This window comes from Pinus tabuliformis, chromosome 7 (genome assembly GCF_031772625.1).
Source record: "Pinus tabuliformis cultivar Carrire ecotype Pingquan chromosome 7, CPIR1, whole genome shotgun sequence".
Classification (NCBI taxonomy): domain Eukaryota; kingdom Viridiplantae; phylum Streptophyta; class Pinopsida; order Pinales; family Pinaceae; genus Pinus; species Pinus tabuliformis.
This window is the reverse complement of record NC_142293.1, coordinates 1,317,309,507-1,317,331,807: the sequence shown is the minus strand read 5'-3', so window position 1 is coordinate 1,317,331,807 and position 22,301 is coordinate 1,317,309,507. Positions and strand designations below refer to the sequence as shown.

Genomic DNA, 22,301 nt, shown 5'->3' with positions numbered 1-22,301 from the left:
TCAATTGCATGAAGTCCTCCAAACAGAAAGCCATCGTAGGACCAAGGACCTTGGAAGGGGCTATTCAAGTGACTACCTATAATGTCCTCTCTCATCACCATGTTCAAATCTTATTGGAGGACAAGAGGTGTACAAGAGCAACAAGGGAATACCAAAAGGGGAAGATGCTCAATAGAAACATTGACAAACTAAAGGAGCAAATAAATTTCAAAGAACCAACATTGTTACCATCAAGGGGAATCATCTGCAAAAGCAGACATGATCTCCTCTAAGTAGCAAAGCACTAGGAAGAAATAATGGTCTCACTCTAGAACTAAAATGTTATCAAAATACATGAGATATAAATGACCATAAAATTAAAAAAATTGACCATTACCAAGATTTGTGAATGTGTTATCAAATGATGAACTCTTTGTGAGTTATTATATTGCTTGTCACACGAACAATAGAGTTCAAAAACCAACAATCTCCATCTATTCCAACGTTAAATGAATGCATCACAGAACCACCAAAAATAGTGTGCTTTGGAGCCTAGGATCTCATCAAGATGCGTAAATGGAACTTGTAAAGTATTTGACCAATGGTTTCATGTTTTGACTACTATTGTAAAAGTTTAGCTAGCGGCCTACATTATGGATTCTCATTTTTATGACTTCAACATAAGTACAACAGCACAAATATAATTTTGATACCGACAAGGTTGAACAAACATCTTTAAATAGAGACACAAGTATTTGTTAATACAATCTCATCTTGCATTTGTCAATTGGGTCTATCCCATGCAGTTAAGAGGAGTGTTATGCTCCCCACCAAGGTTTGAGACTTGCAAGTGACATGTTTAAGCTTTTAAGGAGTATATTGTTGGCCTTGTGTTGGCAAAGCCTTGAGCTTCTACAAAACACGGTTTACCCTAGCTACCATCCTCAATGTTATAGCATCTTTTGCCACTCCTTTTCATCAGATGCTCTTGATTGGCCTGTGCAAATCCCTTTTCCCTCGCAGACCTATCCTCATCTTAAAAAAGCAAATTCAAAAACTATATGTGACCTTGTTCACTGTAAAAATGCATATGTACGTAGTTCCTCTGAATGCTTCCTTCGTACAGCATTTTAAAATTGAAAAAATATATAAAATACCTATTTTTTGGGCGGGGTTTACAATTTAGACTGGAAACCCACCTATAGGAGCCTGTGACCTAATCGAATTAACTAGTTTTTAGTGGTATAAATACACACTATGGGTTGGCCTAAAAAGCATCCAAATGATTGGCATCCTTACTCTATCAAATTATCCCCAGATCAGGTCTATGTTATCTCGTGCTCTTTACACTTCCCTGTCTCTAGGAAACCCTTGTTTACATGCATAGATGCTACACCCCCTTTATCTCGCATAATACTACTTTTGTTGGAGAGGAGGTCTTAGGAAGGATGCCGAGGAAGGTTCCATCAATGCCAACAGCCAAGATCAGATTGTAGCTTAACCACCTCTTGCTGCTATCATTTCAATAAAGAAAATCAGGTTTCATTCCAGTTTGCTTTGTTTATCTTCATGAATGTGGATTTGTAATGGATAATCTTATGATATGATTTATTTATATGCATATGTACTTTGAATGTTGTGATCCACTGGTGTTTTATTGTCTCTTGCAGCTCTGCAACTTCATGAGGAGGAATCAGGGTTTGGACCATGCAGTATCCTCAACAAACGTAGGACCTACGAGTATGCATTCTTTGCCTACCTTTGTCAATTCAAGTATTGTGCATGTCTGATTGAGTTTTTTTTACTGAATTTTGTGTCTTCTCTGTTGGGGCTTTCAACCCTAGCCCTACCTAGGGAACTTTTCCCTCAAACACTCAAAATGACAGGAAGTGCACGATGGCTTTCCTCAAGATAAGTATTTCACAAAATTATTTAAAAGAAAAAAAAAAAGCCATCTTGCATAAGCAAACAGTCATTTCGATTTACTTTCATTACACTCTGCAGTGTGATTTCCATAATAATGTTCTTGTATCCCAACAATATTATTCAAAACAATTTCCAAGTAAATATTACTGTCATAAGGCAAATTATGAAAAGAAGAGGATGACTAAGGAAAATTGGATAACAAACAGATTTCACTAGACATAATATTAAGGACTAATCCAAATTGAGAGCATTATTGAAGTCGCAATTCTTATAGCTTTTATAGTAAAAGATGACATGTCTTCACAGATTTCCCATCCTCTATTTGGGTAGCCTTAATATTTCCATCACAAGCCACTCCTACTAGTCATAATGGAGACTTGCAATAAAGGCACTTATCAACTCTTAAATGGGACAGAATAATGTGTGTGCATTACAACTTACAGCCATGCGTGTCTTAGTAAGCATCAATTGTGAATATATTATTGGAATTCAATAGAAGGTTCCTTGACAAAGGGAAAGCTAGATGTTTCCAAGTGCTATAATCGGTAAGAATATCCTCAAGATATCAGTACAAATTTATCAACCATATATTCTAGTAATTTAAATTTTATCAGTCTACACATTTATCAACCATACCTTCAAGTACCTTAGTAATGCCAATGGAGTCTAACCCGGGTGGTTAAAGTGAGGGGCTGTTATCCTACCCACCCAAATTCAATTCCCCACTTGTAACATGCTTGCTCCCTGTGGACTGATTTACCTATGTAAGGAACCATTTCATATGGATGGGCCCACATGCAATCCCTAAGTAACTTTGACAGAGTTAGATTGCCCTAGAGTCACAGCGACTTAGCCAAGAATTGCCTTCATCAGTATGCCTGTGAAATTCATGTGGTTGACCAGAAGCATTCAAACAAAACTTAAAAGTACCTTAGTAATGCATCTGTGGTGCCACAACAAGGATTTCATGAAGAGTGCCCATGAAAACCAACTTGATGTCATCAATGTGGGAAGAGTTTATTTGGGGTAGAAGGTCCCTAATCGGAAATACCATGCAACATATCAGGCTAGACAATCTTCCTGCAAGAGCTAAATTTGTGTAATTACGTTCACTCACTTATGATGAGGTTTGGCAAGGAGAATATTGGGTTACCAGTCTTCATGTTAACCTTGATAACTGAGTTAAACTTTGGGAGCCTGCTCAGTAGGTCAATGAGTACCCCCTTTTCTAATCCTTCAGCCAGAGTTAGCATGAATAGGAACCTCTCCGGGGTAATCCTTCTGCAGAAGTCTACGCGACAAAGTTGTCCATTTATGCCCTTACTCATGCATTATTATTGCAGATGTGCTGGAATAATTATTGGAGGTAGCATGTGTGCAGGGTCAGACTCAGATCAATGTTATTTCGCTCCCTGGTGATACAGCAGTTACTTAAAGTGCACTTCGAAAATAATGGCCCTTAGCCCAAAGCTTTGAAGAGAATGAGTACAAGGTACTTTAAAGTTTATACAACCTAAATACATTTGGTGAGGCACCAGAGGTGGCAATGAGTGAAGAAAAAACAAATGATCATCATTGGACAAGGGAGTTATACATGCTGGCTACTAAGGAGATTAAAGTAGATTAAAAGATTATCAAGATAAACCTGCTTATTTTCAAATTTCAAGAGTTATTTATTTTATCAAAACAAATCTGATTATTTTAAGATTCCCAGAGTCACTTTAGTTTCAAGATTGGATACTGATAGCGAGACATCTCTATTATTTGTATATGCAAGTGAAGTTGGATAACATGAAGAAAAACATAAGCAATGTGACATTCCACAAAAACATAAACACAGAAAAGCCAGTAAAAAACGGTAATGAACATAGGCAAACAAAATTTAAAAGAAAGAAATAGTAAACTGAAATACAAGTAGGTGACGTGGAAGAGGAACTGAAATCGTTAACTATACAGTGTGCTAATTATGATGGTTAAATAGCTACATCAATACATATTCAACAAATAAAAAGGTAGTCTAGAAATGGACCTTGTAAGCATAATAAATATTCTAGAATAATCAACCATAATGGAAAACTCTAATACATTATCATCTATATCCCTCAACTTTTCCATTTAAAGTACACAAACTTATAAAATAACAAGAAAGAAGTACCCAATACACAATGTGGCATCCCTGTCCACGTACTCTCAGGCATGGGACAGGTAGCCACCAAATAGGACATCAAAATTTTGGCCCTCAAGAGACCGTTTCACCATAATAACAAGGATGGTCTTCCATCATAGCCTAGTTTTATTTAAATACATGCGCAATGCAAAACCATAAAATGCAGCAGAATAAATAAGCATCAATTAACAGATTTCAAGGCAACTAAATGTCCATGATCAGAATAAAGCATAATTTCACACACAGCATGCAAGATACATATAATTCCATGGCAATATACAACATTCAATTACAAACTCATAGAACAAGACAAAATACATACTTTTAACAAAAACAAGTCCAAGAAATTGGTTACGTATGAACAATTTTCCACCCAGCCATAGGCATCTAATGGAAATACCACCCACAAGCCAAGCTATGAGGCCACTAAGATGAAGAAACCAAGCTACATGTTTCCAGCTCACTCACCCCAACTAGTGTTATTGACACTGACAAAACCGACCAGTCTAATCAGTTTTGGCACTATACTGGTCCAATTCAATGTAAATAAAAGTTGATATTCTCTTCATCTTTATTTTTCTGTCATTTTACTTAAAATTAAACATTACTATTAATTGTTTCAGGATGTTTGAGAGTAGTTCCAACCTCATTAGGCTTCATATGAAAAAAGTAGAATTTTAGATCCCATTCAAAATTCAGCAAATTTAGATTTTCAGGATTCCAAGATTGGTAGGATTGTAAGGTTTCCATTAGATTCTATCATGTATGAGTTTATGGAACTAGCATTTAATCGAGAGCACCAAGCCCTCTGTGTAGCTTGATGTTGGTTGCATTGATTGTTGAACTCTTCTGTCATGACCCTAATGTTTCCATGGCTTGAGCGAAGGGTACAGGTTCACTAGGGCCATGACAAAGGAGTTCAACAATCAATGCAACCACAGCCAGACACTAGTACCACATGACTAGATTATAGAATCTGGACTCCAGACTATGTCAATATAGTTACTCATTAGTACAAAGTTTATTTTTGGACTCTTTGGGCCATTTAAAGCCTCTTTGTTGATGTACTTTAGTTCAAAGATGTATTGCACCCAATGCTATTTTGGTTATATGCACTCTTACTTTATTTTGATGAGAATATTTGCATATTTGAGTATAATTGGTTTGGATTCACATAGATGTACATGAATATATATGTTTTTCTCCAAATTTTGAATAGTTTATGTATTTTTTGGTCAACTAGTTTTTTGGTCCAATTTTTTATGTTTTTTCAGTTTCGATCCAGTTCACACTTTCAAGATTCAATGATCTGCCCAGTTCTGATAACAATGAACCCAACCCATTTACTCTCATGGCTCAACCAATCTGCTCAGTAGAGAGCACTACAGGGATCTCATCCAACTATAAAACAGACACGGCACTCTCTTCCATTGCCCTACACAACACAAGATATTCCCTTTCTCTACTCAAAAGTCCCTCGAGGATATTCTCCCCTTCCAATGATTCCCTTTCTCTACTCAACCGTCCCTCGAGGATATTCTTCCCTTCCAATGCTCTTTAGTGTAGGAAAAAAGAGTCCAATCTGCTGAAAGCCTTCTAAGAATGCCTTGACAAACCCACATTTTGCTCTTAAGCATCCCATAAGTAGCAATTACACAGTGGAGGAAGGCTTCCTAACTTGCCTAGCCTCTATGCTCACGTGCAGCCATATCTCTCTCATACAAGCTTTATAATCTCTCCTTCAACCTGTTGATTATCATGTTTTTCATAATGGTTCCTGTTTAGCCATGGAGAACACCGTATAGATCATGAATCTGAGATTGATAGAATGATTGATATAATAAGAGAGCTGAGGAGATGTGGCTGATTTTCCTTGACAAGAGAATGAAGTACTATTACATTTTCCCATAATGATTTTACTTGGCCCATGCTCCAATTAATAAGCATGGAATTATGTTTGAGCCGTGTGATCTGCCAGCTCGAAATTAACATCTAAAAATACTTGTTTGTCTAATACCAAATGCCATTTATTCCCAAGTAATTGAAACCAGAAATGTGAAAAGGTTTCCAAAAACGGGTATCACACAGATCCAAAGTTACCAGAAACAGTAGAATAATCTGCATAGGAAAGTGCAGGAAATGAGAAAACACTAGGAAAGAGTTTCCAAAAAAAGGGGCAAAATGTTTCAAGAAAAATCCACCTAAAAACCAGGCTATAGTGATCTTCCTTTTACTGGTATGTTATTCTCTTTAGAAAAATCAAAAGTTAAAAGGAAGTAGCTTCAAATGGCTTTTAATTTACATGTTAGGGTTATCCTGCAACCTTTGTTGCTCGTATCGGAACATGAGTTTTTTCATTTTAGAACTTACAAAAAGGGTATAAATTAGCCTGAAACCCTCGATCATTCCTGAAAACGCTCAGGAAACTGCCTCGTATGTTTCTGGAAACCGCCCTACCACTAAGCGGTTTTCGGCAACTAGATTTTTTTGGAAATCAGTTTCGGGGATTCACTGAAGTGTGGACCTATCAAATGCCAGCTATATCGGCTACTAGGAAGGCAACTTGTATTTATCAATCAATACTCTTTCCTTTGGAATCTCACAGAGCAACAGTATGGGAAGGTAAAAATGAAGATCACTTTAGCGATTGACATTAACTTGTTCATCCACATAAACTTGAAATAGAGCATTCGGCATGCCAACTACTATTGTAAAGAATTTTATAGAATAAACTGGGAACTTTAGCATGGGAAAAGGGAGATCAACTATTCTAATGAGGCAGCCAGGTAAGGCAAATTAAAAAGACTACTGTGCATCCTTGGCCCTAATGTATTGTTCAGCTCTGATTTCGATTGAATTCAGAAACTTATGTAGAAGAGAGATGAACACAACAATGCACTAATTTGATGGGTATTGACACTAAATATTTTACTTCAGATGTAATTGGGAATTGGCCTTATATAACTCTATGTCGAATCCCAGGGCACCAACCAAATTTCAACCCTCCATTATGGCACAGATTTTGAATAACAAGGAGCTCTTTCTGAATTCTCATGCATTCAAACCATAGACTAAATTGCATGCTAGGCAAAACACTGACCAGAAACAGGAAGGCAAATTTAGAAACCCTCCAAGCTCGTCTTGGTTTTACAAGATCGCGATAAATCTGTTGTGCTTTTGAAAAAACGTAAATTTACGTCAATCGCCACATGTGGTGAACTCGATTTATAGATGTCTATGAGATATTTTACCGGATTATATCTCATAATCAATATGGGAATATGCGGTTACAAGACGTAATGAATGAATGAAATTAATTTTAACGTCTACGAGGTTAGCTATATTCTATGGGATCATTAGCTTCTTTTTGTTTTTTGCAATTCAATCTTCATTATTATTCAAATTAATGATGAATTGATCCAACTTTCTAACAATGCGTTCATTAAAAAGACAATGCCAAGGAACCGATGTTAACATATTGTTGTAATTGTCTCTGATGTCTTTGAAAGCATCACATTTCAAAATGAAATGTTTTTCCAATTCCACTGCCCCAGAAGTGCAAAAAATACGCACCCGCTCTTCCCAAGCTTTTTTAAGTCTTTTCCACTAACCTGTTTCGCACAATAACTGATGCAAGTTAATTCTTAATTGAGCAATAAAAATCTTTGCTCTCCATGGAATGCTAGCTCCAATGTACTCTTTTTGTTGGAGATCACACGTGGGGTTGAATTCTTGAACATAGTAACTTCTTTCAACCCAACTCTTTCCCCATATATGCTTACGAAACTTCTCGATAACATAACTCTTCAAATCCTTCCTATGTGTGGGACATGCATTGATATAAATATTCCATTTTTGCATCCATTCGTTGTTTTGTCTCATCCATGTTTTATTTCTTTCACTCATTCCTTCACGGAAGATAACTTTAGGACATCTACCTTCTCCCATTTTCTCAATTCTCTGAAGATACCTTTGTTGAAGAAAATGTAACTAAGTTCGGTCTTCATGACATTATAATTATGATTTATAAGAAAATGAATTTATTATGCCTTGCTGCATGGGTTTCATGAGCAAGAGGTTTATTATTAGCAGCTCCCATTGAGAGCCTTAGGATAAGTCCAAGAGTCAATGTCATGTATTAAAAATCTCTTCTTGAGCATGTGAAAAATATGAGTCTATAGAAATGACAAGTAGCCCTCCAAGACAAGCACAATCCTCCAAGACAAGCACAAGAAGAAGTCTACAAGCTAAACGATGAAAAAGAATAGTCATGTTGGCCTCAATACATACATAATTGTCAAATCGGTTCATAAAAGCAAACACACCGATTCATTGTACATGTCGACTTATTTATGGTGACACAACAACTATAAATAGACAAGTAAAGTTCAGAATTATAGTCATACTTTTTCGGATAGCTCTGAAACTTCGGTCAAGTATAGTACCTCTGAAATCTCAGTCATAATTACAGTGACATACTCAGACACCTCTCTGAAGTCTCGGTCAAGTTCAGGGTTACAGGAATATCAGATGAAGGAGTTGTACAATACCTCGGTTAGGAGAAGGACTCTATGGTTTTCAGATGAGTATGACAGGGGTATACAGTCCCACACAGTCTCGGCATAATCATGATAAGAAGTCAGTAATCCTACAGTGATATATTCTCGGCATAGCCATGACAAGTAAGATCTCGGTGAATACAAGACTTCAGTGCAATCATGATAAACACAGTCACATTCTCGGTCAAGGTGCAGACATGATACTATCATGGTTATGATCTCGGTGAAGGCTATGATGAGACAGTCATGATCTCGATGGATCAAAAGGCAGCTCTCCAACACATATCTCAACATGGAGATCTAGTTGATGAAGACCTCGGTGAAGGGACAACAAAGATGTTACAGCAGTAATGAAGTGGTGCAGTAATGGTGCAGCAATGATGAGGAGCTCAGCATTGACAAAGAAAGAGGATTGGTGTCTTGGTCTTGGAGTGGCCTAATAGGTCAAGGGTCATGGTCTTGGTATCCGTCAATTAAAATCTCTATAAGAAGAATTTTGTGCGGGTTTTCCTCTCTAAGAGGGAGAGGTTTTGGCCCTAGCAGAATGCCAACATCTTGTGTTTTTGACTCTTTGTTTTGGTAGCTATTTGATGAACTAAAGAAGACACACTCTAATAATAATAAATGAAGATTGGTATAAAAAGAAAAATTGAAAACACCTCACAAATAGTTATCATGCTAAGAAGAATCACATTAACTACATTTGCCCTAGATTCTTCAACAACCTTATGAGACGCACCATAGCAATTGTTTCGACAAAAGTTGCTCCGAGAAGATCAAATTCATTCACTGAAGCAGACATATTGCACCAAAGACTCCATCAAGCAGTTAAAGCGGTTGGTGGTCCATTATGACCCCTCCACGCCTAGAATAGCAGAACATTTTTGTAATCAAACTCTATATATACCCAGAAACAAGATGTAATCAAGGTTCATGGTTGTTGTTTTGATGTAAGGTTCAAATTCTAGAGACTGTAACTACTTTGATACTTGCAGCATCTCGTCTTCATTTTTAGCTAATACAAGCTTCTTTTGTTGTTAATTGCTCGCTTTCCATTTCTATTATGTTCCAGGTTGTGCCTGATATGTTGTTTTCCTGAACTCCTGATGTTTGGCATTAGAGGAGTTGTCATCCTACCTCTGTGTTGAAGTCTTGTATGTATCAGTGACTGAGTTATTCAGGTTTCTTTTCACCTAGTGATAGAGAGTTGTCATCCTGTCTGTACATCAGGGAATTAGATTTGCAGACCTCTTTACTGGTTGCAGTCGGCCATCACAAGGCATTGTGCATCTGCTGGTGTGGTCAGTATTCTCCATATTCAACCAATCTTTAAACTGTGAGTAATTGGTGGTCTAAAGCCTTGTAGTCTAGGGGTGTTCACACATGTCTGGAGTCAAGAAAAGTAGGAGTGGTTATCTGGCTTGAGCAAGCATCATTCCTTTAATTCATCCATTTCCAACATTAAGTTGAGTTTGTAATGTTCCTAAGCATCTCTGAGCTACAACCTAGGAGAGTTTCTTGGGGTGATAACATTAATTGGCGCCATTGCCGGGGAGAGGAGATTGAAGCTCAGTTCCCTGGGAGAACGACACAGTTCCATGCTTTGATGATAGACAAGGTCTGGACATATTTCTGGTTGTAATCATCTATCTGGCGACTCTACTGGAGAACCTACCTAATGGCGACTCCACGTTTCAGTTCTGGCTCAGTTCATGAGGCATACCAGGAGAAATCTTCAGAAATCACCAGCTGACCCAGTGCCTGACCCTGAGAAGATTGCTAAGCAAAGGAAAACATCACAGAAAGGAGCATCGGGATTAGGTAAGTCTATGAAAACTTATGCATCTCTAAAAGAGAAGGTTATAGCTAAGGATATACAGTTTGAAGATTTAGAGCTTAGCACTGTTAGTAAAGAAATACCTTCAAAGATTCATAAAGCTCCTTGTTCAATCAGTTCCCCTTTGGATCTCAGTCCAATGAAAGCCTCCCTTACAGTCCATCATTTCCCTTCGTTTCTGTCATCTATTTCATTACTTCCTACCATTCAAACTGCCAGTATCCTTCCACCTATCCCAGTCATGGCAGGCCAGCAAGCTCCCATGAAGATGGAAAGAATCATAGTTGCTAGGTATGGACCTCTGCTCTTGCCTGTTCCTTTGAATGCCATGCCTGCAGGAGAATATCAGAAATATATGCCCAAGTTCACTGGTACAGAGGGAGTAACAGTTGAAGAACACCTTGAATCTTTTTATAGTTATGCCGATAACCTAGATATCAGTGAGGATGATGTGTGGATGAGAGTTTTTGTTCGAAGCCTTGATGGTGAGGCTAGGAAGTGGTTCAGAGAATTGCCCCATAGGTCTATAGCAGACATTGAAGCATTGGATGATGCTTTCCTGAAGCAATGGGGGGATAGGAAAGATCTACTCTATTACCATACTGAGTTTGGAAACCTAAAGAGGGAGAATGGGGCATCATTGCCTGATTTTAATAAAAGATTTAACCGTATGTATAGTAAGATACCAGTTGAGGTAAAGCCTACCCCCACCTCTGCCAAACTCACTTATGCCAATGCTTTTGACTCTGATTTCTACCTGTTGTTGAGAGAAAGGAGATGTGCCACTCTAGCTGACATGCAGGATGCAACCCTAGAGGTGGAATCTAATATCATGGTTGCAGAGAAGCTTAAAAGTCATGCTGATAGAAGGAGGCAGAGAGGTGAGGCTTCATCTTCCTCTGCTTCATCTTCAGAACCCAAATTGGATAAGATGACTAAAATGATAGAGTCATTAGCTGCTGAGATATCTAAGCTGAAGGTTGAGCAGAGCTCTGGAAAAGCAAGGTTTCCAAACACATTTGCTCCAAGAATTCCAAATCCATTCAGAAGAGAAAATGAACAATTGCAAATCATTCAGAGGGGTAAAGAGACAAATGAAGAACAAAGAGTGAAGGCTCCCTTCTAGAACGTAGTTATGGAAGAGGAACAGCTTGAAGAAGATGATGAAATTCATTGCATGGAAGATAAAGGCAGTGCTGCCTTTTTGACACTGGTTGCATATGAAGAATCACTGTTGCAGGACCAAACTAGTCAAAGGTGGGACAGAGAGGATGTTCTACAAACTTATGAACAGCAAAGATATAATCTAAGGTCAAAAACAAACAATGTCAAGGAGAATCCTACCCAAAGAGCTATTGTCTAAATAGAGCAACAGAATATCAGACAGAAGAGACCAGCAGCTGATTTAGTCATCCTCAGAGCACCAGCTCAAGAGGTAAGAGGTCCTGACAAGTCAACTTCCCCTTTCAGCTTTGAATCAGAAGTTCAGAAGCTAAAAATATCTGTGCCTCTGATAGAGCTTGTAAAGAGTGAAGTTTTTAGAAAGCCTATCCTCGATGCTCTTGAGTTGAAATCCATACAAACCTCCACTGACTCTGTCAATTTGCAAGATGATAAGCCTGCAGTTGTGCTTAACCCAATGGTCAAACCTGCTGATAATAATTCCCCATCATTTTATGTCTCCTTGACCATTCATGACAAAATCATCCACAATTGCCTACTAGACACAGGGGCCAGCCGATGCCTAAGGCTGTCATGGAAGAGTTAGGCCTTGATATCACCAGACCATATCATGATTTATTCTCATTTGATTTAAGGAAGGTAAAATGTCTAGGATTGATCAAAGATTTAGCTATTACCCTAACTTAGCTGCCCATGAAGAGCATGGTGATGGATATTGTGGTGGCAGATGTCCCTCTTAAGTTTGGCATGCTGCTGTCCAGAGGTGGATTAAGAGACTAGGTGGGACACTACAGAATGATTTATCTTATACCACTGTCCCAGTTTTTGGAGGAGAAAGTAGGAGATTGTACAGAGAAGCATAGCTGGCATACATCATCAGTGATGAGAAGAATCCTTCTAATCATCCCATTTATGCTGTTGACACTGATTTTGGAGCATGTATCCTCCAAATAGAAGAATCTCATAAGGCCTCAATGTAGATCAAGAAACCAGTAAATCAGGTCGAGGGAGAGCAAGGAAGTCAGGTTTGGGAAATGTTCTTTGATGGAGCATGTTCTCGAGAGACTGCAAAAGCAGGGGTGGTGCTGATATCTCCAAAACAAGAAAGCACACATCTGTATTTTAAGCTGGCTTTTCAAGTTACCAACAATATAGCAGAATATGAGGCTCTGTTGTTGGGTCTTAGTGCAGCTAAAGACAGAGGGATCAGGAACATAAGGGTGTTTGGAGATGCTGATCTTATCATTCAGCAAGTGAATAAAACATTTCAAGCAAAGCACCCAAGGGTGAAAGCGTATAGAGATGAGGTATGGAGACTCAAAGATTCTTTTGATAATTTTTGTATCTCATATATCCCCAGAGTAAAAAATCAGCTTGTCGATTCCCTTGCTGTGTCTGCTAGCATGTTTATTCCTCCCATGCCTCCGAGGCTAGTTTATGAAGTTCAAATGAAATACAAACCATCCTTGCCTGATAATGTCCAACATTGAAAAGTTTTTGATGATGATGATGAAGCGAGTAGATTCCTGCAAGTCATTGATGAATTTGCTGAAATGCAAATTGACCAAGAGAATGAAGCCTTGGAAGAAAATCCCCAGTCCCAGCTTAGAAACAAAATTGGAAAAGATAGCATTGTCCAACTGCCCAGAAATCATATACCCAAGGGTCTGGTTCCATTAGAAAAGTTGTTTGACCAAAATGATGTGCCTTATAAGGCTGCCCAAAAAGAAGACCATTATGCAGTCTGTAAGCATAATATAGGGAGTCCAGGAAAACAAAGATACATAAATCTGTCCACCCATCTATCTGCTACCCAGAATGTTGAATACTACAATTTAATGAAGCAATTTGCTGATGTCTTTGCCTGGGAATATAGTGACCTAAAAATGTATGACAAAAAGATCATCCAACATAAAATTCCTTTAGAAAAATACACCATCCCTTTCAAGCAGAAGCTGAGACCAATAAACCCTTTGCTCCTTCCTCTGATTGAAAAGGAAATCAAGAAATTGTTGGCTACCAAAATCATAGTCTCTCTCAGATATTCAAAATGGGTAGCCAATTTGGTGGTAGTAAGGAAGAAAAGTGGAGAAATCAGGCTCTGCGTTGATTTCAGAAACTTAAACAAATTCTCTAAGAAAGACAAATACCCTCTACCCAAGATGGAGCATTTGCTATAGAAGGTCTCAAGAGCCAAAGTGATGTCTTTCCTGGATGGATTTTCAGGGTTTAATCAGGTTGCTGTACATCCAGATGACCAAGAGAAGACTACATTCACCACTCCTTGGGGCACTTTTATGTATTCCAAGATGCCATTTGGATTGATGAATGTTGGAGCCACCTTTCATAGAGCTATGGATATAGCGTTTGTGGGAGAGAAGGATAAGTTTGTCCTTGTCTACCTTGATGATATAACAGTATATTCTAGCAGCCATCATGACCATTTACAACATTTGAAGAAAGTGTTCCTGAAGTGCAGAAGGTTTGGGATTTCAGTCAATCCTAAAAAGTCACAGTTTGCTTTGGAAGAAGGCAAGTTGTTAGGACATGTTTTTTCTGCTGCAGGTGTCTGAATTGACCCAGAAAGAGTAAGAGCAATACAGACTTTGTCTGTCCCAAGATCAAAGAAAGATATCCAGTCCTTTCTGGGCAAGATAAATTTTGTAAGGAGGTTTATCCCAAATTTTGCAGAACTTGTGAAGCATATCACCTCCATGTTAAAAAAGGGGATAGAGATCAAATGGACTGATGCGGCACGAAGATCCTTTGAGTCCATTAAGAAAGCTATTATGGAAGCTCCCACTTTAAGAAGTCCAGATTACAGCAAGGAGTTCCATATATTTTCATTTGCCTCTGAAGACACCCTTGCAACATTTTTATTGCAAGCAGATGAAGAAGGCTCAGAGCATATGGTGGCCTTTTTCAGCAAAACATTAAGGGATGCTGAGCTGAACTATGATATCATCAAAAAACAGGCATATGCTCTTATCAAGTCTTTGAAATCTTTCAGAATTTACATTCTGCATTCCAAGATAATTGCATATGTACCTTCTGCTTCAATAAAAGATGTCCTAACACAGCCTGATGTTGATGGAAGAAGGGCTAAATGGATTGCAAAGCTTATTGAATTTAACATAGAACTGAAGCCCACTAAGCTTGTCAGAGGTCAGGGCCTTGCCAGATTATTGGCTAAAGAAAATTGCAGAACACTGGACATAAATCTCATGGGCTCAATCTCAGAAAATGGTCAGACAGAAGAAGAAGAAACCGTTAAACCAGAAAAGAATCAGACATTGGCTGAAAATCTAGCTTCTTGTGATTGGTACTCGGCCATAGCGCAATTCTTAATGAAGCTAGAAGTTCCTCTAGATTTTAGTTCAAGACAAGCCAGAACTATCAGACTCAAGGCAGCAAAATACTATATCCATGACAATCTGCTTTATTGGAGGGACCCCTCTAGAATTCTTTTGAGGTGTCTGGACAAAGAACAATCTATAGAAGTTATGCAGTAGTTTCATTCTAGTATGTGTGGAGGACATCACTACTGGAAGACTACAGCCCACAAGATCCTCAGAGTTAGGTACTATTGGTCCACCTTATTTTCTAATGTGTTTTCATTTGTTAAATCTTGTGACAGGTGCCAGAGATTTGAAGGGAAGCAGCAATTGAAGTCCCTACCCTTGAAGCCTATACATGCTAGTGGACCTTTTCAGCAGTGGGGCTTGGATTTCATTGGAGAAATCAATCCACATTCCAGTGGCCAACACAGATGGATCTTAGTGGCCACAGATTACTTCACTAAATGGATTGAGGCCAACCCTACCAAAAACGTTGATCATAATGTGGTCATGAGGTTCATGACAGAGAATATCTTCGCTAGATTTGGCTGTCCACATAAATTGGTCACAGACAACGCAACAGCCTTCAGGGCGAAATAATTGGTGGACATGTGTGACTCAATGGGCATTAAGCTGGTTCATTCCACCTCTTATTACCCTCAAGGCAATGGTCTAGCAGAATCTTCCAACAAAAGTCTGATAAGGATAATTAAAAAGCTATTAGAAGACAAAAAAAAGAATTGGGATTCTAAACTCAAGTATGCACTGTGGGCTGACAGAGTGACCACCAAGAAATCCATAGGGAATTCTCCGTTCAAGCTGGTGTATGCCACTAAAGCTGTATTCCCGATTCAATTAACCCTCCCTGTGGCAAAGTTCTTGCAAGAAGAGCAGAACGAGGAAGAAGATATGGACAAAAGAATCATTGATTTAGCAGAGGTACATCAAATCAGAGAGCGGCTGGTTGAAAGGTCTGCAGCACATCAGAAGAAGGTCAAGGAATCTTTTGACAGAAGGACAAAAATAGATGATTTTCAGGTTGGAGACTTGGTTCTTAAGTGGGATGCACTGAAAGAGAAAAAAGGCAACCATGGGAAGTTTGATGCTTTTTGGACAGGGCCTTTTATTATTTCTCAGATCCAAGGGAACAATACCTTCATACTGCAAAGTATGGGAGGAGAAACAGTTTTTGATGGCCCAGTTAATGGGTGGTTTTTGAAAATTTATATTGCTTAAGGTCTTCTGGCCTTAAGGTTGTAAATATGTTATTTTATCAGTTTTTAGTATAAGCTCAATTAGACTCCATGCCCAATGGAACACTAGGAAATTTTGCTAATTGGTTTTTACAGGAAAGGCAATGATCTGTAGTTCTTGAGACCTCATAGGAAGGATCTCATCCCTAGAAGGAGCCAGTGTTAGCTCTGATACATGTTGCTATTATTCAAGGAGCCGAAGTGAGCTCAGTCCTTGGTTTTGCTAAAAGGAGGACTCTGCCGATCATTCTCACCTTCTCCGTTCCCTCTTGCATTCTCCTTCCATCTCTATATCATATGCCCTTTTGATTAAAAACAAACATATGAAACTCCAATTTTCTTAAGCCTCGGGCGCTTAAACTCATGAACTCTCGCCCACACAACCCTCCGCCATAATCATAGCCATCGATCGCTGTGCCCTGATCTAACGATCCCCGCTGCATTCAATGAGCGACCTGCCCGTTTGTTTCCTGCCGTCCGATCATATCCGCCGCAATCGGACGACGTCCGCTCTTCCCGCGCCCGCAAACCAACAGCCTCTTAACTCGCGATCAAAGTAGTTTCATCATGTCCCGTCCGCCACATGTCATGTGTTGACTGTCATCGCTCGCCCTTGTACATTTACCGCTTTCCCCCCAACGACGGTGCGATCAATACTGCTCACTGCCCGTCCTCCGTCCCTGCTTGTTATCTCGCATGCATGTCTTTCGTCCAATGACCGTTGGATCTGCCCACCCGAGATCCAACGGCCCACGATATCTTCGCTTCCATAACTCTAGATACTCCTTGCCAAGCACTCCCTGTCGTCGATCTGCCCAATCTAACCGCCGATCTTCCTCCTCCATTCGTCCCAGCTGTCCACCTCCTTAACCATTCCATACTCCTGAAAGGACGAACATGGCCAGCATCCAGTACTCGGCGCAATAGCTCCTCAATAACCGCATTCAACAGGAAGGATGGCCGAGGAGAAAAAGGACATGCCTCGAACAGTTAAATGCATTTAGCAGTTATGGAACTTCATCCATACGACACTCCACCTGCTCGAGAAGTACAACAGAGCACCCGAGAAGATCAAATTCATTCACTGAAGCAGGCAGATTGCACCAAAGACTCCATCAAGCAGTTAAAGCGGTTGGTGGTCCATTATGACCCCTCCATGCCTAGAATAGTAGAACATTTTTATAATCAAACTCTATATATACCCAGAAACAAGATGTAATCAAGGTTGATGGTTGTTGTTTTGATGTAAGGTTCAACTTTTGGAGACTGTAACTACTTTGATACTTGCAGCGTGTCGTCTTCATTTTTAGCTAATACAAGCTTCTTTTGCTATTAAGTGCTCACTTTCCATTTCAATTCTATTCCAGATTGTGCCTGATATGTTGTTTTCCTGAACTCCCGATGTTTGGCATTAGAGGAGCTGTCATCTTACCTCTGTGTTGAAGTCTTGTATGTATCAGTGACTAAGTTATTCAGGTTTCTTTTCACCTAGTGACAGAGAGCTGTCATCCTATCTGTACATTAGGGAATTAGATTTGCAGACCTCTTTACTGGTTGCAGCCGGCCATCACAAGGCATTGTGCATCTGCTGATGTGGTTAGTGTTCTCCATATTCACCCAATCTTTAAACTGTGAGTAATTTGTGGTCTAAAGCCTTGTAGTCTGGGGGTGTTCACGCATGTTTGATTTTAAGTCCCAGATATGCTCTCCAATCATAACTTCATATATCCTTTCTATCAAGCTTTGTGAACAAATAGTGTTGTCAATAACACTTGCCCCATTGTATGTGTTGCAAATGAACTTCCCAGACCTTTTCCAATTATCTAGACCATTGCAAATAATTAAGTTGAAAGCACCACACAACGTGAGCAACTCCTCTCCAAAATGATTGCTAACTTTGTCATCTTCTAAACATCTCAATCATTGGGGATTCTCCTCTTCAATGAGCCAGATAGGATTGTGATCCTCTTTACAACAAAAAATACTAGCTTGTTGATTTGTTGTTCTAGAATTTAATTCTCCCACTAAAATAACTTCTCCCTATTGAGAATATACAGTAATATCTTGCTTTAAAGCTACATATGGGTCTTTGCTATCTAGCCCCTTATATTTTTAAGTTTTTGAGACTTGAGGTGCAAAATAGCATGTTGCAATTCTTATGTGGTCCTCATTCTCTGTTATTTTGAACCATAAATATTGTTTATTTGTATCTTCTTTCACAAACTGTATGTGACGACCTTCTTTTTCTTTCACTAAAACTAGTATTCCTTCATACCTTTGCTATTTTTTGTTGCCTCGTTCCAAACTGCTAATTTCAAATATCAAACATAGGAGTTTTACCAGTGTTCCATGGGGACGCATCCCCCAGGGTTGTGTGCGCGCACCCCTCGCACCCCACGCACCAGGTACGGGGGGACGTTTGGGGAAACGTTTCCCCACGTCCCCCTTTTGGGGAGATGCGGGGAGATGCAGGGGGGGAAGTTTCCCCAGTGTGGGGGACGCGACTCCCCGAAAGGGGGACTCCTCAACGTTTGCCTCAAAATGGGCTATGCGTCCCCTCTTAAATTTGCTTGTAAACAATGATTTATGACAGGGAAAACCTAGTATTTGACCATATTTCCCTACTAATGCTATGCAATTCATGGTAATGTTAAATTCTTAAAGTAAAAGATTAAATTTTTAACATTACCATGAAATGACTCAGGATGTTTGAGAGTGGTTCCGACCTCATTGGATTTCATATGGAGAAAGTAGAATTTTAGATCTTACTCAAAATCCAGCAAACCTAACAGTTTTTCAGGAATTCAGGATTCAATGGATTACAATGTTTCCATTACATTTTGTCATGTACAAGGGTATGGAATTAGTATTTAATCAAGAGCACCAAGCCCTCTGTGTACTTTAGAGTGACTTTTAGACTCATCACTCCATTGTTTTTTAGTTTTAGTTATATCAATTTACTATTTCAGTCTTTAGATTTCAGTATCTAGTATAGTCTATTTTGCTTAGTACTAATTAGATTCTAGAATGATAAATGATGAATTTTAATTTTAAATAAATTTAGAATCTAGAATGATGAATGATAAATTTAATTTTTAAATCAATGTAGATTCTAGAATGGTGAATAATGAATAATGAATATGGATCAAAGTATTTCATTATTGAATCTCGTGGTTTATGGATGAATCATGTATGTATTAGTAAGGATGATGAGCATGGATCAATGTATTTTATTATTTAATTCAATTATGTATGTATCATTCTATTTATGCTTTCATTATTGAATATGAATTTGAAATATATATATATATATATATATATATATATATATTATAAAAGGGAAAAAAATTATATACCCTGACGTCCCCCCGTCCCCCCTAAATTTCAATAAAATTTGAGGGTACTCCCACACGTCCCCCTTGTGCGTCTACCCGTACCTGCGTCTCCCCGTCCCGGAGTCTTGGTGGAACATTGAGTTTTACAACCATCATGTTCATGAGTTTTTGTGAGACAAATTATGTATCTTCCCTCTGCAATAGACCCTATCCCAGGTTCCCTCCTTCAAGGGTAACCTCTACAGTTCCAACAAATTAGACTTAGGTAGACATGGGTACGATTTGATTGCTACGCGGCTTGGCACACAAGACTCAAATTTGAGTCTTCACCCCTTTCATCCATGTTGATCTTGTTGTTTTCCTCCCTATTACAGAATTAACTGCTTTTTCTTTACTAACAAATTTCTGCCTTGCTTTGTCATGAGGCCCAAACATTGCAATAATCATTTTACCATTTTTACAACCATGCTCTTTTCCCTTCGTTTCTTGGTGCTCTAATTTTCTCCACTTCTTCTCTTCTCTCCTCTTGTTGTTTGCTAGTTAGATCTTCGCCTAAGAAGAAGTGTGAGCCTTTCAAGAGTTTCTTTTTGCTTAAGAAATAGTGTCTGTCTTGCACACTTGCCATGATGACTTGTATGGGTTGAGACCTCTCTTCACATATTTTTCCCATCCTTCTTACTTGACAAATTTGCCCTCCAATGTAATTTCTCTTTTAAAAAGTCTCTTGTCAAATTGAAAGTGCTTTCATTCTTTCAATAGTCACTTATTCCTCTTATAATAAAGTTTGTTTCCCTATTCTTTTTGTCTTTGTGTTCTTTTTCATGTGCTCTATGAGCACTTACATCGTCTTTTTCCTCCATCCTTATGTAACCATTAGTGTCCTTAGCTCTGGTTTTGATTTCTTTTGGATTGTTTGTCCTCTTGATCTCTTTTGCCTTTTTTTTCCAAAATGACTACCTTTTGCTGAGATATTTGTGTATCCACCTGAATTGCTTTAGAAATTATCAATTCCTTGTTTGCTGCCATTGATTCTTTCATGGTTTGTCATGTTGTCTTCATGTTTTCCCATTCTTATTTTCCTGTCTCTAAAGCCTCTTATAGCATTGTTACATGCTCTTTTAGGATCTTATTACCTTCCATTAAAGATCGATTTGCAAGTGTAATCTATGAAATTTTGTGGTCCCTTTCCTGTTCTTTGGCTTCCAAAATTTCCAGCCTTGTCTTGGTTTGCATCAGTTCTTGGACATAGAGATCTGACGACCAAGTAAGAGGTGTAGATGTGGGACTGTAAATGGTTGACTCTTTTTTATTTTTGTTGCTCTTATTTGTTTTCATTTTCTGGGACTGTTTTCTTCTTCTTTTTTTGATCCCATTTAAAACAAGCAAGTCTACGCTTTGAAATGCCCTGATATTGTTTTGCATTTACCTAAATCCACTTCCTTGTTTTGCTTGCTAAAGAAATTTTGACTTGGCCTAAGTGATTTGTTTCCATAAAATCTGAGATTTCCTCACCATTGTTTTCAATTTTAGGATGAGGCTACTTGTAAAACCCTAAACCCAAATTCCATTGCCACTCTCCAAACCTGAAAATTTGAACCCAGAATTGAAAGGGCCAAACGCAAATCCAGAATTGAACCGACTTAAAACTGAAGCAGAAATTAACAGTTATAGCATGAAATGGAAAGATGCAATGAAATGAAAAGGCTGAGATGAAATGGAAGGATGCAATGAAATGAAATCACTGAGATGAAATGGAAGGATGAGTTAGAGATGAAAATGGTGACTGTATAGTACATTATCTGTGTTGGTTTCTGTTTTCTCCTCCTTTTGGGCTTAATCAAATATATATAAAAATAGCATTGGGGAAACAGGCAGCGGCAATATAGAACCTACTCCCTCTTATCCTGCTCCTCGTCCGTAGAATAGTCGACTGACTGACTGTGAATAGTGAAGACAAGGCAACAAATGCAGAGGTCAAAAGTCTTGTGCCTTTTGTCAATGTTCGAGATTAAACACAGTAGGTCTAATGCTCGAAACAGAATGAGTTCCAAGTTCCCACTCAGCCCCGCCCGGCTAAGCCTGCAACTTTTACTTGTCGAGCCTGCTGAGTTCGAGTTCACTGTTGATTGAACCTGTTGAGCCTATTCGAGTTCACTGTGAAGATAGCGCTGCAACAGGCGCTGCCAGCAGGTGACGCTCAGATAGTAAAGCTTTCGTGAAGAAAAGAAGCACGAAGTCCGCAGGCATCTTGTGAGAAGTGATCAGCGTGGACAAGGGCAGCTCGCAGGTCGAAAAATTTATGGCCGCCCTCTACGACTCTTTTCTTTTTTCTCCTCTCAGATCCTAGATCCCTCATGTGAATTAAAACCAAACAAAGCCAAAGACTTTGAAGCTTCGGTTCGTGTAAAACTTGCTTCTATTAAATTTATAATCTATTGATTGATGTCAACAAAGGTAGAAATGGATATAGTTGATCAAAAGATTATTAGTATCTATTATCTGCCTCCTTTCACTCTGTTCAGTAATCCATTTCGGGCTCCTCTGAACCATGAAGTATGACTTGAAAACCCCAGCCTTGATGTTTCGCTTATAAATTACGGAGCTTTTACCAGTTCGAGGATTAACATCGGAGCCGACTCGATTTCTCCAAATCTAACTCGAACCCCGCAAAAAATCTGTCGTTTTCACCAATAAATCGCCAACTTTCAAATGTTTGGAAGGAAAT

General features: G+C 38.8%; 1 protein-coding gene across 1 annotated transcript in view; it reads right to left on the bottom strand.

The window, feature by feature from the left end:
* Window positions 1-7,328, bottom strand: part of LOC149252409 (uncharacterized) — a 100,480-nt gene extending 93,152 nt beyond the window's left edge. The window contains exon 1 of the mRNA XM_089459689.1: window positions 7,173-7,328. The gene's annotated coding sequence lies outside the window, so the exon portion shown is untranslated. The remainder of the gene's footprint in view (window positions 1-7,172) is intronic.
* Between the last annotated feature and the right edge of the window lie 14,973 nt (window positions 7,329-22,301).